Here is a 17500-nt window from a genome sequence, read left to right on the forward strand (position 1 = left end):
ATTTAATATTGAAAAACTGAAGGTGAAAGATCAATAAATTGTGCATAAGCCATCATTTCCTAGTATACTCAAACCCTTAATATTAGATTAATTCAGTGATTACCAAGTTATATTCAAGCATAAAGCAAAATTCTACATTATCTCTACACAATAAAAAAAATGCACTTTAAGAGCAAATTTGTAGATCTTTAATGTAAACCAGATGATTAAGAAATTTTAATAAAGGGACAAACAGTTAACCAACTACAGTGCAGACAGAATGATTGTTTGAAGATCATTAAATACCAGCATTTCTCCTTTGTCTAAACATGGAATGAAACTTTTCCTCTCCTTGTGTCAAAGGCAATCCATTGATCCAATTACTCAACCTCCATAACGTGATGTTTTACCAACAAGAGAAGAAAAAAATTGTGCCTGGAAGCAAAACATCCTGTGTTCTAGTTTAAGAGCAATAAGCCCTTTAAGATTTAATAAACAAGCTACTCTGAATTTAAGTGATCCTTCTGCCAGTGGGAATTATTAAACAGCTTAAGAAGTGATCACTACTCCACAGGAGACTTTTGAATTTGTAAAATTACAACACCTTTGGATTATGACACCACCTGCCACACAAATGGAAACTAATAATATGCACAGCAGGGCTCCAGTAAAGAACAGGTAATGTCTGGAACTAGCCGGGGAGTCGTGAGTCAAACCACTGCCAAGTCCTGAACACTTTAAAGCCAGCTGCCGCAAACTGGCTGAAACCGTCTTAGACGGAGGTGTGAGGGGAGGGAGGGGGCTGGCTATCAGAACTATGTACACACACGAGTGGGTGGTATAAAGCGCAGACTTTAGCACTGCATCGCAGGCTATAGTCACAAGGTAAGGATTAAAGGGTCGGCAAAGATTCAATAATCTTCACTGCTTCAGTCTCACGCTCTTTTTTTTAAACTTTAAAAATAAAGGTTTTGAGTCACTGCTGAACATTCGCTAAAAGAGAAAAGGTCCACAGTGAAAGAAACCAAAGCAACTTTCTCATCTCTCTCCAACTCCTCCAATCTAGCCTGCTGTTGCTTATCCTCAGTCAGCAACTAACCACAGAGTCAAAGGGATGAATTCACCCACTCCCGATTCTAAAACTCTGTTCTTCTCTCCATCTTCTGTACTTGGCAGTGGCTACAAGGACACTGAAAAAAATAGCCATGATTCTCCCCACTTTCCTTTTATTCTGTGACAACAGAGATCTGCCGTGACGTCTGTAATTACCACCCTCAAGCTGCCAGAGAGAACAGGAAGATTGCATGCAGACAGTGGAAGAATGAGGACTTTAAGGATTTAATGAACTTCTGACTCTCCAGAAACAACAGTTTTAAAAGGGGAGGCTAGTTGGTGGATTTCATGGTTGAAACACTAAGCAGACAAGACGAGGATTCCCCCAGTGTGACAGGATATATACCCAAAAGATATAAACAAATTTATTAAGCAGATGCTAAAAAACAAAATGCTACTGACACCATTTGAGTTTCATGCATGGATATAAATGTAAAAAAAGAAGAGCAGACTTGTGGCCTCGTGGTTAAAGCCGGGAATCTGTATTGAAATTCCTCATTAAGAATGAATAGGGTTAAGCAGATGTGCTTCCCTTTTAAAATCGCTACCCTCGCAACATGCTAATAAGCAACAATTCTGGTAACAGTTTATGCAACTTGCTCAAAATAAAAATAAAAACTATAGTCATGGTCATTGTATGTTTATATATAAATATGAGCAAATGATAAAGAAAAATACAGTTCTAGTCAGATGACATGTCTTTATTTGCCTCCAAAAAAGCACCGTTGGGACAAGTTTGTCCTAAATTTAAGGCACTAGGACTTTTTTTTTTTTTTTTTTTTAAAAGAGGAAGTAAACATTGGCAACATCAGACCAGCCCAGCTGCTTGCCGGGCTGTCATCACAACACTGTCAGGAAGGCATGCAAATGATGCTTGTAATTTGCAAACTGGTTCTGCGGTGATGAACCAAGTAAATAGAAGAACAAAATGCACTCGCAGTTTGTAGAACAAAAAAAAAGAAAACAGTTTAACCACACAGGAAACAAGCAACATTGCATAAATTAACATTGAGAGCTGCTAAGTGAAGATGAGCTAACAATGTCCGGTAGATGTTAATGAAGGGTTGAGGTATTTTATGTTTACCGAGTCCTGGAGTATTTGATTTATAAGCCTATCCACTTTTTACACGCCATTGTTCTTCTCAAATATTCCAATGTTATATTTTTCTTTGTTTTACTAAACCTGAGTTTATTTCCTGGTTACTACAAGAAATGAAATGCATAAAGGCTCCCATTTTGTGCATGCATATTATTTATATTTTCAATATCATACATACAAATCATACATCTTTACCATCGACAGGCTGCAGCCATGTCCCGAATTACTCGTTTTCCAGTCACTTTTGTTGGAATTTGCATTTCCCCATTCCCTTGCCATTTCTTAGCCTTGAGCTTCTTTTCCGAACATACCGCTTTCAACCATAAGCAGTTCCACGCAAAAATGTGGAACATGTTATATCTATTTTTTAAATAAAGCATTTTAAATGCCACGATAATCACATTTAATGAATTTTAATGCCTTGATTAAAAAATATATATAATTTAATTACTTTTATTGACCCACGGAAACCTTGTAATAGTGTGAATAAAATAAAAAAAATAGCTGAATATTCCCTGAAATCTCTTCTAGCGTTGAAGGAAAAGGGAACAAAATGTGGGTGAGCAGGGAGTAGAAGTACTACCTGATAAGAACCACCATATCTGAGAACAGTGAGGGACATGCAAACCAAAACATTTGATTAAAAGAGAATAATAGGAATCAGGGCATGAGTATTCACACCTGCCAACTCAGTGGTACAGAAAGCGTTAGTTACAGGGAAAAGTATAGAATGCAAACGTATCTGAATAAAGGCCTTAACACATCGTTTGCATAGGGCTTTTTAATCTCCCTTTTTTTTTTCTCATGTCACACTGACTGCGTATAGAGGCTCTGACTTGGCAGGGTGGGCAGATCTGCACGGTATCTTTTAAATTTTGTCTCTGTGCGCCACAAATGAAAACAATTTCCCACATTTATCTTGGACAGATTATGAGAAGTTATATAAAATAAAAATAAAGCGCAGCCATAAAGCAAAGCCCCACTTAACGAGCCTGCAGCGTCTCAAACTAGAACAGATAGAGATGTTCATATGCCGATATTAAAAGATGAAAAGCATGTCTAAAGACAAGAAAAACAGCAATAAATGCTGCTTAGTCCAACTAAAATAGACCTGGGGTTGATCTCAGTAGAAGCTACGCAAGTTCCTCGCATAAAATCGTATCGGGTGTGATCCTCACCATTGACACTCAATGCGCGCTAAACGCCACGACTTGGACAAGATATTCTGCCAGATTGGACGCAAAATCGGACCTGGTGTGTTCCTGCTAAACAGAATCCGGCTATTACATTTGCTACACAGGAGAGGGGGTGTTGTGCTAAAATTAGAATGCACAAACACCCACACCCCCCATATGAGGTTAAATATATGGGCACACAGCAACTAGTATGAAATGAAGGCAAAACAGACATTTGGCAAACAGGAATTTGTGAGGCCATCTTTTCACTCCTTGTGAAAGAGGCTATATGAATCTGGTTTGGTGGTTTGAGGTTGTGCGTCTCCTCAGTGATGTTGTGTCTAGAGCCAGACTAGGCACGACCAGATTATACTGCCTTGAAGCGGCTGGAGGCCTAACTTTGTGTCTGATCCTGGTCCATTAGAGGGAGGAGGGGGGTGACATGTGTCACAAAAGTGACATTTGGTGGCTGACCTAAATTTGAAGGCAGCAGGACGTCTTCCGTCTCCAATTAGGCGTTATTTAGAGCTTTTATGAAAGCAGGCATCAATATCAATTTGAAACTAAATTAAGGAAAGAACAGGGAGGCAGTTTGAACAACCTTTGCAAACAACATCTGTAGGGATAAAAGTGGAACAAAGTGTCATAGACACTCTGGTCCCTGTGACCTCTCTCCAAGTACTAAATAAAAGATAAATGATGTACCTGGAAATGTCAAACAGGTCAAGCAAGTGCAGTTACAGGAAGAAAGCTGGTAAATCAGTGACATTTAAGAAAGCTTCTAAAAGAGGACATAACAATTGGTTTGCAGTACTAAACAAGACATAACAGGGAGTGAAAGCAAAGACGTCAGGATCGCATCTGTCCGACATTACAGCTGGTCCTTACTACGATGACTTCGCTGATAGAATGGATCAGCAGCTTTTACCTCCGACTGGAGGGACCTCAATTTACAAATCTCTCAAAACCAGTTTTCTTTTCCATTTCCCAGCTGTTCCAACATGGGTTTGATTGCACTTGAACTCACCTGAACCCTTGAGTGAGGACAACAATTCAGGAAGGCAGTTCATCCTTTAAGGGTGCTCTGAAACAAAGTTTTGATAGGCATCTTTGAGACTCTATAGGAAAATAAATGGATTGTTGAGTTTAAAGGAGGGTTTTGCAATTTCAAATTGATAAAAAGGCATGCGGTTTTTAACTTTTCTATTATCAGCAAGAAACCTTTTTTAGCCCTAACGGAAGCAAGTTTAGTCAACTCACAGTCTATTTCTCTCCTTTCACGGCCATGAAAGGAGAGAAAGGCTGAAAGTTTACAGAAATACAACTCAGAACATTTAAATTCATATAAATGCAATCATAGACAAATTTAGATCCCATGCTATTTTTAAATATAATTCAGTCAAATGTATTTCTTTATACAATTCCAATTGGTGAAAAGTAAAGTCCAAAAAGATAGAAAGAGCTTCAAAAGGTAGAAATAGAAAATAAGGCTTAGAAAGTATCCTCTAAGGGGGCCCTCCAGAAGTGAGGGGCCATCTTCCACAATGAGGCATCTTTTTGATCAAGGTAAACCAATCTTTAAAACTTCTAAAAAGTTTCCGTCCTTTAAAACAAGGCCTCCAAATAGGAGACTAAAGAAACCTTTTCCTTTGCAGTTTGGAGCATAGATGACAGCACTAACCCGCTTTTCACCATGTTTTTGGTTTTCAAGACAGAATGGCTTGAATACTAAATGAGCTCTGTCCAATACAGTTATGATTTTAAGAGTATAGTCAGCATGCTGAGGCTAGAGGGTCCGTCTGCTCTGTCGCCTCACTATGAGAGCAGATAGCTGGGCAAACTAACCAGCTAGTATAAGCTTCTTAGTTTCTGTCTTTTTCTGTGATAAGCATAGCAAAAAGAATGTGCTATGTGATGACAGCTCGTACCTACAAATCTGTGTTATTTTCAACAGGTTTATTACTGACCTTAACACCTCTATAATCAAACTATTCTCAAATGAAAATGAAACCTTAGAGTGAAACGCAGGTGGTTATGGAAAAGAAAAATGTAAATAAAATCGCAATAAGGGAAATCTTTACAAGGAAAAAATAAAAAGATTCACAGGTAGCTGCATGGATGACAAGTGTGACATATTTGAAATTAGTCCTTGGGAAAGACATCAAGAACAAATAGGTTGTCCCTAATTTAAAAGAGCCATGTAAAGTTACACCAAAAGTCAGGGGGAGAAAAAGATGTAGCAACATAACTTTAAAATTGCACAAAAAAAAGCCTACTTGTTTTTCCGAAGAACATGGAATGAATAGAGAAGTCAAAGAAGAGCATTTGCAACTACATCCAGCAAATGGCAAACACTAAGTTATGTACACAAACCCTCCCCCTGTCATCTAACATGCTTGGAAGCAAACAAAGTCAAACACAAAAAACAAGAAGGCAAAGAAAGTAGTACAATAAGCAACTCTAGTGAAGCCTCTCTCCTCCTTTTATAGCTTCACATGTTTATCTAGTGCAACAAGCACAACACTCAAATCCCCAGACATGCCTGGGCAAGCAGACATTGAAAGATTGAGGCGTATATGCAAAATTCAGCTCTGGCGATCTCAGACTGTTGTTGAGCCTCTCACGACCTGCCCTCTCCAGGGGATTTGAAAACAGCAGGCTCGGCAGAAAGTGATACGTCAAGGCAGTGGATGCTGCATGACTTCATGTTTTGTTGACGGAATTCTGCCACATTTCCAAGAACGGATGTGGGAATCACTGGTACATGTCCTTTCAGCATGTTTCCAAGAACACGATCTCGGTTCGGCTTAATGGTAATTAAAGGAGGGAAAGAAAACGCTCCTTTTTGTTGTATAAAAGAATTGGGCGTACTTCAAAAACTTTACACAAGTGTCTCCTAAATGTTTCCTAGAAAATTGTTTCCCACCAGCCAGAGGCATGTCCACAGTCTGATCCAAGACTCTTCAACATCTTATCAGACTTCAATACATAAACTAGGATTACCATTATGTAGGATTTTAATTTTTTTTAATAAAATATGTTATGTATAAAGATGAATTTGACTTGAGAAGAGATAAGTTTATCGCTAAAATTGCAAGTCAAGTGTGGTTGAGTTGTTTCAGTACAGATATGTCAACTTTCTATCAATATTGTTACCTTTCTGTCAAGAGATTAATTGAAAACGTATTGTAAAAAAAGAGAGAAGTAAAACCATTCAATCCACCTGAAGTCCATTGAAATTATCAGTTTTTGTCAGTCTAAAACCAGTAATATTAGTCATGAATAACAATATTTTATGTTAGAAACGAGCTATGCGCCGACAGTCACCACAAAACTACTTTTAGTTTTGGAGAGAAAATCCATTGCAACAAATGTTCAGTAAACCTGCAGTCTAAAAACATAATTCAGAAAACCATTTCACAATGGACACAGAAAGGAAAAGCAAGGAGTAGGCTACAGCTGCTTCTACCAAACGTGTTTCTTTGTGAGTGGGAAGCATTTAACAAATATCCACAAATAGATATAGATGCAGAATGAAGAAACACATGTAGGACTATTCTCAGCCCTGTCCATTATACTGTGCCACAGCAGAAGAATACTTGAGTAACAATAGCAATATTGAAATATTTTCCAACTTTATAATGTTTGTCAAGTATTGTGGTTAACTGTAGATTTAGTGGGATTACTGTACTCTCATTAAACAACAAAACAAAAAGATAACCCAGAGTTCATATGAAACAAAGTGGTTGAGCCAATGTGTCCAAGGTCAATGGCTCCTATAAGCATAATTGCCAGAGTTTAAGGAATGTTTACTTAGGACTTGCATGGGTCAAAAAGCCCGGACTTGCCGTCCAATAATCACCCCTGGGTGAGATAAGGCAAGCTCTACTATGACTAGAGACATAACCTCCAGTGAATAATAGTTTCCCCAGAAACTGAGACAGCCACTAAAAAGAGAAAAATAAACAACGTTGAGGATACTATGGATCGATTTAGATGGGTTCAAGATAACCAGAGCAGCACAATAATAGGAAATCATTTGATGTCAATATAAATTAAATTTCTAGCAATACATTCCTATTTTCTTCTTTCCTCTTATTTTCATCAGTGTTCCCATCCTTCAGTGACCTTTTACAAAGTGCACAATGTTCTTTGTGTCCAGTAAGCATCAGCTGCTGTAACACTCTGACCCATTATTACATTATTAATTAAAAATGTCATTAATGAAAACGCTTATCTGCAATATGAATTGCAAACCCTGACAATGTGATGCATCTGTGACACATTTAGCAGCGTTAAGAGATAATCGGTGAAGACAATTGTGTTATTAAAAGTGGTTGAAGAGCTGGCAAAACAAAAATAGCTGTGTGTCCAGGGTGTTCTGACATGGCTTTATACAGGCGCCCTTTAAAAATGTTAAAACCGCCATCTGACCTGGCTGAATGTGGGACACCTGGGGATAATGTTAATTTAGGCAACTTTGTCATACTACGTAAAAGCCCGATGTCAAACAAAAACTTTGTGGACAAGCAGAGCCGTCTAGCCTTTCAAAAATAGAAAGGATGTAAAGTGTATTTTCAACAGAAGTAATAAAAATGGGTGCAGATAAACTGCTTAAAAAAAAAGGGAATTTTATTCAATCAAACTAAGTTACAGGTCTGCTTTATCAATGACTTTTAAAAACGTGTTGTCCCAGACAGTTGTCAGCACATCTTTTTTTAAAGGCATAATATTTAGCAGTAGCTTATTTTGGGACATTCCTGATTAGATACACTCATTTACTGGTAGCATGGTATATTTTAGTTTGTGCAAACCTTAAAAATGCATACTAAGGGGAGAGTGTTTTTACCGTCACATATTATATTAACTCCTAGTTTTTTTTAAGCTGATGATTTATGCTTTGCCCTCATAGTTCTAATTGGCTGACAATGCAAGTTATGGGTTATGAGAAAAAACAAAAAAAAAACGAAAAACTATCACTGTGTTTATGTGATGATAAATGTGCAAGCTGACTATCTGGTTCAGCCTTGCTGTATTCCCAGAGGACAGAAGCCAATGTTCAGTTGGAAGGCTTCTTGTTCTGGCTGTGTTTGTCCCTGTTAAACTAAGCTAGGCACAGTAGGTGGGGGAACATGAAACCCCCTCCCTATTCCTGTGAAAAGGAACACCCAGCACACATGAACTTGAATGGTTAAGGCCACTTATCACTTGCTTTACAGCCTTTGAGTGAGTACAGATAAACAAAGTAATGATCAAAGCCTTGTGATGGTGCTTAGAGGAGAGGAAAGGGCAGAGGAACAAACAAGAGGGACAAAAATGTCAGAACAAATGTGAACCCAAGCCAAGTGATAAAATGCAAAGTGGGGCTTCTATCACACAATTATTTAAATATAAAAATAAATATCAAAACCATTAAAGCCTTGAATTAAGCTGAAATACATCAGTTGAAAACTTAACTTTCATGGTGGGATTTTCCATTTCTGGTGGTGGAATAGGTTAGCGCTGCTATGTTTTGTTTCCCAAAAAATATTCACAACCTTAGCATTATTAACCTTTTAAGATTCGGAAATCGCTAAAAGCACAGAACTCAGCTTTGAAGTCTGGTGATAGAGAGACACTGAGGACAACGCGTGCCAACTTAACCTGTCCCATTAGATCAGCAAAGCAGAACTGCAGCCAGAAGATCCAGGATTTCTTCCATGATGCAAGCAACACCAGGAGGATGTGGCAAGGCATACGGGCGATCACAGACTAACCCCCTACCCCCTCAGCTGTAGAGGTGGTCAGCAGCACCAAATTCCTAGGGGTGTAAATCACAGACAACCTCACCTGGACTGTAAACACCACCTCACTACTCAAAAGAGCACAGAAGCGCATGTACTTCCTGCAAAGCATGAGGAGAGCCCACCAGCCCCTACCCATCCTCACGACCTTTTACAGAGGCACCACAGAGAGCGTTCTGACCAGCTGTGTGCTGCAGCACCTCAGACTGGAAGAAGGGAGGATCATCCGGGCCCCTCTTTCTTTCATGAAGGACATTTCATCCCAGCACTGTGTGTCCCGAGCCCGTAACATCATAAATGACCCCCACCCCCCCACCATGGACTGTTTTTCCTGCTGCCCTCTGGGAAGAGGCTTCGCAGCAGGTTCAGCAACAGCTTCTTCCCTACCGACATAAGACATGTCACAGACCCTGCATCATACGGAGAAAACCAAACCAAAATACTGCATATTTGCACCATATATATTTAATGCTCTGAACTTCCATATCCATGGCGTGCTGTAAGAGTTTAGCGAGCGGCAAACCGGTTTTGAGTGAGGGTGTGCGCGAGTTTAAATGATGCAAAATGTTCTCCCTGAGCGCCCAGTTCAGTGACACCAAAATTACACCAGGGATACTGAGCAAAAGAACACGAAATGCCTGAAAACTGACAGGACTGCCCAAAGTAACACATCCAACCTCTTCCATTAACTACAGCACAACCATGCTGTTGACTTCAAAAATCTGCAAAAGGCTCAATTACTGTTGAGCAAAAATAAAGAGAGGTAACATTTTTCTCCTGTTCAATGAGATATTGTTGAATGTTTAAAGCTGAATGGGTAAAGGACTTTACTATTTAATTAAAAGTAATGTGTTATGTGATTTATTGAATAAGTAAATTATAAATAGATCAGTTGTATTTCCTGCTTATGTCTGTATTTCTGATAGAGAAGCCAGAGCATTCCTAGTTAAAGGTAAAACTGCCCGATTTATCGTGATATTGATTCGAGGTCATATCGCCCAGCTCTAGTGGGCGGTCCACTTTATCATAGTGCTGACTGGAGGTCCTCCACTTAAAGGGCACTTGGAGAAATTTCACCACAGTGACCGCGACACAGAGACGAAATGTTAAGCAAGAACCCAACGTGGCCGACGCGAGTATTCATTCAGTGGGAATCACCATACTTTTCATTTTACCTCTGAATGTGAACTGATTTTACAGAATGACTTGCTCCCAAACCACAGGGAACTGTTAGATCACCCCTAGTAAACTGCCTAAGTCTGAACTTTTGCATGCTGTTAGTCATCTGTGTAAACCATTAAGTGGTGCTAAAGTTTATTTAAGAGGAACCTTTTTATGGTTTGTTTTGATGGTGGATTTATCTGAATATTATTGATGTGCATGTGAATAAACTAGAGTTATGTAGTACAAAAAGATGCAGGGATGGCTAAAGGAAAAATAAAGATGTAAAATCCAAACACTGCCCAGAAGAGATGCAGCAAGCATTTTTTTTGCCACACTGCTACATGAGATCTTCTGACATTTGGAAGCAAACACTGCCTTCTGAGAGCTGCATCAGGAGTTTCCTGTTGCTATATCAACAATTATCTCTGTGGTAGCAACAACTGCTTCAACTGGGAATTTTGATGTCCCTCGTGAAGAGATCTGAATCATGTCTACAACATCAACAGTTGGAAGAAAATAAAAAAAAAATCTATATATGCAGAAATAAAAGTTGAATTCTGCAACCAGATGCTTACACAGAACAAAGGCTAGACAGAAAACCATAGACAGAATTACATCTTTCTTATAAACAAACACACTGAGGAATTATGTTATTATAGCAACTAGTTACAAACCCCCTTACCTTTAGATCATCCTAAAGACCATGCCAGGTTGGGGTCATTTTCAGAGAATTTGACACCAAGTGTGACAAATTGAGTGTTTTTGATAAACTCTTTCACACACAGACAACAGCTGCTACATGGTGCCAATTAGTGCAGAGGTTATAAGAGAAACATAAGACTTTTTGAAGTAGAAAACACAGCCTTTTACAACTTTATTAAAGCCTCTACATGCCGTTCAAGACAGTTACTTCTTTACACAATCTATTGACATTGGTTATATTTATGAGCTAAATCACCAGACGCCTCTGAATGTTAACATTTGCGAACCCTTGTCAGCAGGGGCTGCAACTCGTTCAATAAAAAATAATTTAACTTTATTGATCTCTGTTGGAGAAATGTACCTCTGCATTTAACTCCTCTTGGGGAGCAGTGGGCCGCCATTGTGCGATGCACTATGAGGTTAAGGGTCTTGCTCAGATAGCCAGAATATCTGTGGGAGTGGAGCTTGAACTCACAACCTCAGGATTCCAAGGTCTATGCCCTAACCACTAGGCCCCCACTCCCCAAGTTCGCCATGTTTTCACATGGATTGGTCCACATAGTTAGACATTTCCCCACATCTGGACTTCCAGATGAAAAATTCTGGCATCTTTGGTGCTGTAGGGCAGGGAAAATTGCATAATTTCGCCATGCAGGCCTAAAGAACACACCAAGCATAAACCATACTGTAGTCTGATGGTCAGTGTAAGGAATTCTGTACCTTCCCCTAAGCTGAACGCTGTGGCAACAACCAACTATAACTATGGCAAACATGGCATGACTCAAAATTCACTTCAATTTAAGATAAAAAACAACTTTTTGTCCTGCCAACATACTCTTTAGTTGGGCTCCAGCTTACAATTATTTTGCTAATCGATTAATTTGTTGATTAATACATTAATAGTCAGATAGCCAAAGATTCCACAAAGAAGAGTTTTGACATAATCAAACCAGGTGAAAGTAAAACTTTTCCACTTGAGTTCTGGATAGAGCATACTGACAGATGAAAACTTTTTCTTTAACATTAAACGAAAAATTTGTTTTTTTATTAACAATTTTGATATAATTACTGTTCTAAGTGGGATTCTCTGTTAGCTAAAAGCATGTTTTTGAATATCTATACTCCAGTTAATGATAAATCGATTACTAAATTATTTGATTATTTCAATAATCCGATAAATTGTTTAAGCTCTAGTTGCAGCCCTAGCATAAACAAAGAGCTCATGGCCACTTTTGCACAATTATATAAGTTCGTTTATTCAGTGGGTCAAAAGTGGCCATGGACACCCTGCCTCCCATTCAGCATGAATTACACAACAAACAGCACAAGAATAACCCCTAACCACACCAACATTATGCAAGAGTTGTAATCTAAACAAAAGAAATTAAAAACAAATGTTAAATACCAACTATGTAAAGCCAGTCTACACTGAACTGATAGCTCTACCTCTAAATACTCACAGGATCACCATGGGCAGATGGGCTAAAAGCCAGCAGGCAACAACACAGGTGGTGCTCTCCCCCAGTAACCAGCTTTGATAAGTTGGCCTCAAGTTACAGTACATGAGGTTCAGCTTTCACACTTACAGTAACCAAGGCTGAGAACTTCCCCTCTTGCTATAGTGTATTGTACACATGTAAAACACAACCTCTTTAAATGTTAAGCAAGAAATTTTGCAAAAAGAAAAGGGAGGTTGAATGCAATAAGATTCACAGCACAATCAGTTGAGTTGGACCCGCCGCAAAGACAAAATGATTTGGACAAAGCAACTTAAAATGCTGACAAGTGTTTTGATATAGTATTAATTATATCTCAGTATTACTAACACCAATAATTTGGTCTTAACGTCACACCCTACACCTTAAGCAAATTCATTCAGAACTGAAGAAAGCGTGAATATAACTAGGACTGCAACTAATGACTATTTTCATATTCAATTGATCGTTCGATTCTTTATTCGATTTACACTGAATTTAAACCAAATGAATCTAAAACTGCGCCCTTTGAGGACTTCCAGATAGAGCATATCAATGGACAGAAAATGTTTGTCATCTGAAATGCAAAATGTTTATTTATCAATTTTTTTTTTTTACAATTTTGGAATAATGACTTATTTGAGTGGATTTTACTTTTAGCTAAAGGTCTTAATGTTTTACTCAAGTAACAGATCAATTGATTACTGATTTACTTGACGATTGTTTCAATAACTGATTAATCATAATTAAGCTGATCAATTTTTTCAATACCAGATTTAACAAAACAATCCATGTCTGCTAACTGAGCTTTTTTTTCTTCCTTCATTTGCTTTAATATGTAGCAGAGCAGAGACAATAGGCTACAGCTTGTGTACACAAGGACCAGAAAACTATTCTAGCTTTTGAGGTGCCAAGAAGAAAAGCACATTTTGTTTCCGAGTATACATACTTTCCAAGAAGCACAGCTGCCAACTTAAGAATTCCCATTCACTATAGCCTGTGACACACCCACAAATAAAAAAAAAAAAATCCCATAGCTGCTACATCCATTTAAAGTCTTGGTATTGGCATAATTCGATTGTAATACTAACAGTTTAAACGCAAGCAGAGACTGTACTGAAACCCAGTCAAAAGGACAATGCTCTACAATGAGCAGATTGTCCTGATTTTCAGGGGAACCCAGCATTAACCCTGCACTAACTCTTTACCAGGGACATTTATGATTCATATCAGGTTCCAAATGAAAATAATGAGCCATTGATAAAAAAATTAAAAAGAAAACCCAGGCTCCTGCTGTGGTGTCTCATCTTCGAATTTAGGCACTCCAGTTTATATTGAGTCTCGACCAAATTGTGAAGCATAACATTTAAAAAAAGCACACTTTATAAACAATTAAGCAGGGGAAATTAATCCCTTTGTTAGCTTTAGCATACAAGTTAGAAATTGGTTGATGCTACTCAAAACAAGGTTTAAAATGAAAACCTTGTTGCTTTAAATCAAAAAAAAAAGAAGGCCCCACCTTCAGTTCAAAGCTTCAGGATATCCGCTCTTCATCATGTGGGACCATATAAAGTCTCTGAATGAAAGTTGTGCTCTTAAAGATTGAGTTGAAGAAATGCTGTGTCTAGACTAGCAAGTGCATCATGTGCTAATTAGCTGAAAGCAAGCTCACCAGAAGGAATAACCTGTGTGTTAAAACATGAGTCACGTATAAAGACTTGAGTTGGCATTACCCAGAATGCCAGATACGCTGGTCTTTCATAAAAACAAACCTTCAATTAGCTGCCCCGAATAGATACGGTCAGAACAACTCTTATGTCAACAAAAGGCAGCATAAAAAGATCTTAATGTCCCAAGTTGTCAAACCTACCCCCCTCTATAAGCTAAGTGGGTCACCTTGCAGTGACTCACTCATAAGAAGGAATGTATAATTAGCTTACCTGTTACTCATTCACTTATCCACCCAAGTTGGCAGGGAAGTTTAAAGCCTCGGTATGGTATCAACCACAAACTGAAATTTACTACCAGCTACAAAACGGGAATGATCGCAAGGCCATAAATCAAAAACTGGTCAACCATGGGAATTTGCAGGGGCCTTTAGTGTCACAGCTGCTCAAGTCAACTTCCTCCCAAACTGCATTTCCTCATTTTACTTCGGCTAAAAATGGTGGGGTGTTTTCTGTTTTCAAAAACCAAAGAAAGGAATAGAAAACAGGCCTAAGAATGCACTTAGCAGCATTTTTAAAGGCACATACAATTAAACTGTTAAAACAGACAGGTGATAGTACTGCATCTGTGTTGAGTAGAGTTGGTATGTCACTATGAGAAAGTCTGCCGCTACTTTATGCTCCAGTCACTATAGTTTACTTTCATAAAGGCCACAACATCTCCACAAAAGCAACTATTTCTGTACAAAAGGTTTTTTTTTTTTAAAATTCCTATTTATAACAAAACAGATTTAGAGTTTTGTGCATTTTCTAACATCTAACAAGCCTAGGTTTGGGAAAGATATGAAGTTTAACTATTGGTCTGAGAAAACAGTGTTTGGCTTTTGTTTCTTTTAAAAAAGCTGCAGTGGATTCTGCTCATAAGATAAAATATTGTATCATTTTAAAGGATCGCTTGAGTTTAAAGCAGAAGATTATACATATATTGTACAAATGTATAAAAATAAATATCTGAACTAAAATTATAGCCATTTCATTTTATCACTTATTTTGTTAAATGTTAATCCTCCGCATATTAGAACGTAAATGGGCGACATGCAATTAAAAAAAAACAAATTTGTAACCGTTTAAAATGCAAAATTTCCCACCATTTTAAACGACCTTAAATACTCTTTTTAAAGGTGGATCTAAGTAGGATGCCTAGTTAAAACAACGCCCTGGATCCCGGCGTCGAACACACGGGACAACAGTGCATCGGGTTTAATATTTATCACATGGCGTGGGAAGAAAAAAAAAAAAAAAACGGTTAAGGCAGTCGCCATCTGGGTTTCCAGACTACTATGTCAAAATTAATGACGGCAGTCTATATAAGCACGAAGCCCCAGAAAATAAGACATTCGCAAAAGCACAGCTGGGATCTGTGTTACAGATATATCAACTGAAAAACACAAAACAACCCTACTGGTTAAAGGCCAAATAGATCGTAGAGCAGTCTGCTAAGCTAGACCTGCTCCGCTAGCTAAAATGCACATATAATAAAAAAAACGGTATAATCACCTTTCACCATGACACTATGGAAAAAGCCATTTATTACTATAACACTTTTGTAACGTCAAAAGTGACCCATCAATTGGAACAAAACCCGATAGAGGTTTCCCCGTTGATAGTGATGACAATAGCAAGCTAGTACCGCTACATTAGCTAGCAGATTAGCCTAACTCCGAAATTTGCCGTCACCGGGAGCAACAATAAACCAAATAAACTCTCAAAAAGTTCGTCTTTATTTAAACGTCGTAGCTCTCAAATAAAGAAAACAACCAAACCGGTAATATTTCATTTTTGTAAAATACATTTTAACTGTCACGCGGCGACAGTTGCAGCTGTCCAAGCTACGAAGCTAAGCTAACCGTGGTTTGCCTTATCAGAGCAGCAAATTACTACTTCTGGTGCGTATTTATATAAGCCCTCTAAAAAAAATGTAAAACCCACGTTTTGGTTAAAAAAACAGAAACAATACGTTGACAATATTATCGCTGAATACTTACAAGGATCAGGTTGAACATTGAAATCCCGTAACTACCCCGGAGAAAGTGGAGGGAGTGCAGACACCACTGTCAGGTCGCCTTTTTGTTCCTCTTCACTGTAGCGTCCTGAATTGTCGTTGGAAGCCGTGCTCGTTTGGGTGGGCGGAGCTTCTTGATGCGTTTGTGGACCGTTGGAAACTTTTAGTGACAGGAAATGTGAACTAATTAGAGACGCTAAGTTTTTGCGGAATGCAATTTTGAGACATTCCTAAAGCTATTTCAAAGCAAAAGACACATTCCTGCCAAGCTCATGTAAAGTCTGTGATTTATGGGCAGACGTTTTAAATGCAGGTTATTTTACAACTAGTTCAAATGTCTAGTACTGTAACCTCGAAAAACACGGAAACACTGCCTTGTGGTCTAGTTAATCAAATTTAGCTAAATAAAAACAGCGAACCTACACATAGAACGATGCAAGTATAACAAAATATTCCTTTAACTAAAGAGATGTATTATTTTAAACTCCCATAATTGTTCTCAGAAAAAAAGTAGAATTTAAAGCCAAATGGACAAATTGAGAGCTCACATAGGGTTTTTTCGGATCAAATTTTCGATAATTTACTAAAATATACCATAATCAATCAACAAATCAATAGTTCAATCAATTGATCGTTATTGACAACTGCAATTTGCATTTTAATAGAAATTAGTTTCATCACATACATTACATTTACGTGCAGTAACAAAAATAATCTTTATAGACCTATTATAAAAGCTGTTTTTAAAATAGAACTGTAGTGTTTAACCTCTTTGCAATTCTAAGTAATATATTCTTCCTTCAAATTCTGTAGCTGCTTTATAATTAACCTAAAATAAAATCAGATGTTAATTTTAAACCTGAAAAAGTAAGTATCCAGATAATTTTAAAAAAAAAAACTAGTTGTTTTTATTTATTTATATTATGGATAAAAATTATTCCCTCGTAAAATAAATCCGTCATGAGAAAATAAAAAAAAAAGTTAGTAGCCCCAACACCGAATCGGTAATGCATTTTACCAGGAACACCCAAACGCTACACAGAGGGTCTGGCGTCAGCAAGACGTAAGAGGGATCCGGGTGAATAATGACAACTCACAATGGTGACGACAGTTCCAGAAAGTTAGAACAACAAATGATCCCTGTGCTCATGGGTTATTTGTTTTATATATAGATATAAAATGTCACGTGCCAATGGAATCAAATTGCAAAATAGTTAAAGTGAGCTTATTAACTAACATATAGTGTTTTGGATCAACTTTACGTCTTTAAAAACTATATAT

At 37.9% G+C, this 17500-nt stretch overlaps 1 protein-coding gene across 2 annotated transcripts in view; it reads right to left on the reverse strand.

Moving 5' to 3' along the window:
- LOC107084376 (protein tyrosine phosphatase type IVA 2-like) overlaps positions 1-16348 on the reverse strand; it is a 23980-nt gene extending 7632 nt beyond the window's left edge. The window contains exon 1 of one of the 2 annotated variants that reach the window (XM_015374182.1): positions 16203-16348. The gene's annotated coding sequence lies outside the window, so the exon portion shown is untranslated. Of the gene's footprint in view, positions 1-4393; positions 4451-16202 lie in introns of those variants that run through there. The other variant, XM_015374183.1, reaches the window with a different exon arrangement.
- Between the last annotated feature and the right edge of the window lie 1152 nt (positions 16349-17500).

This window comes from Cyprinodon variegatus, unplaced genomic scaffold (genome assembly GCF_000732505.1).
Source record: "Cyprinodon variegatus isolate N-32 unplaced genomic scaffold, C_variegatus-1.0 Scaffold98, whole genome shotgun sequence".
In the NCBI taxonomy this organism is placed as follows: Eukaryota; Metazoa; Chordata; class Actinopteri; order Cyprinodontiformes; family Cyprinodontidae; genus Cyprinodon; species Cyprinodon variegatus.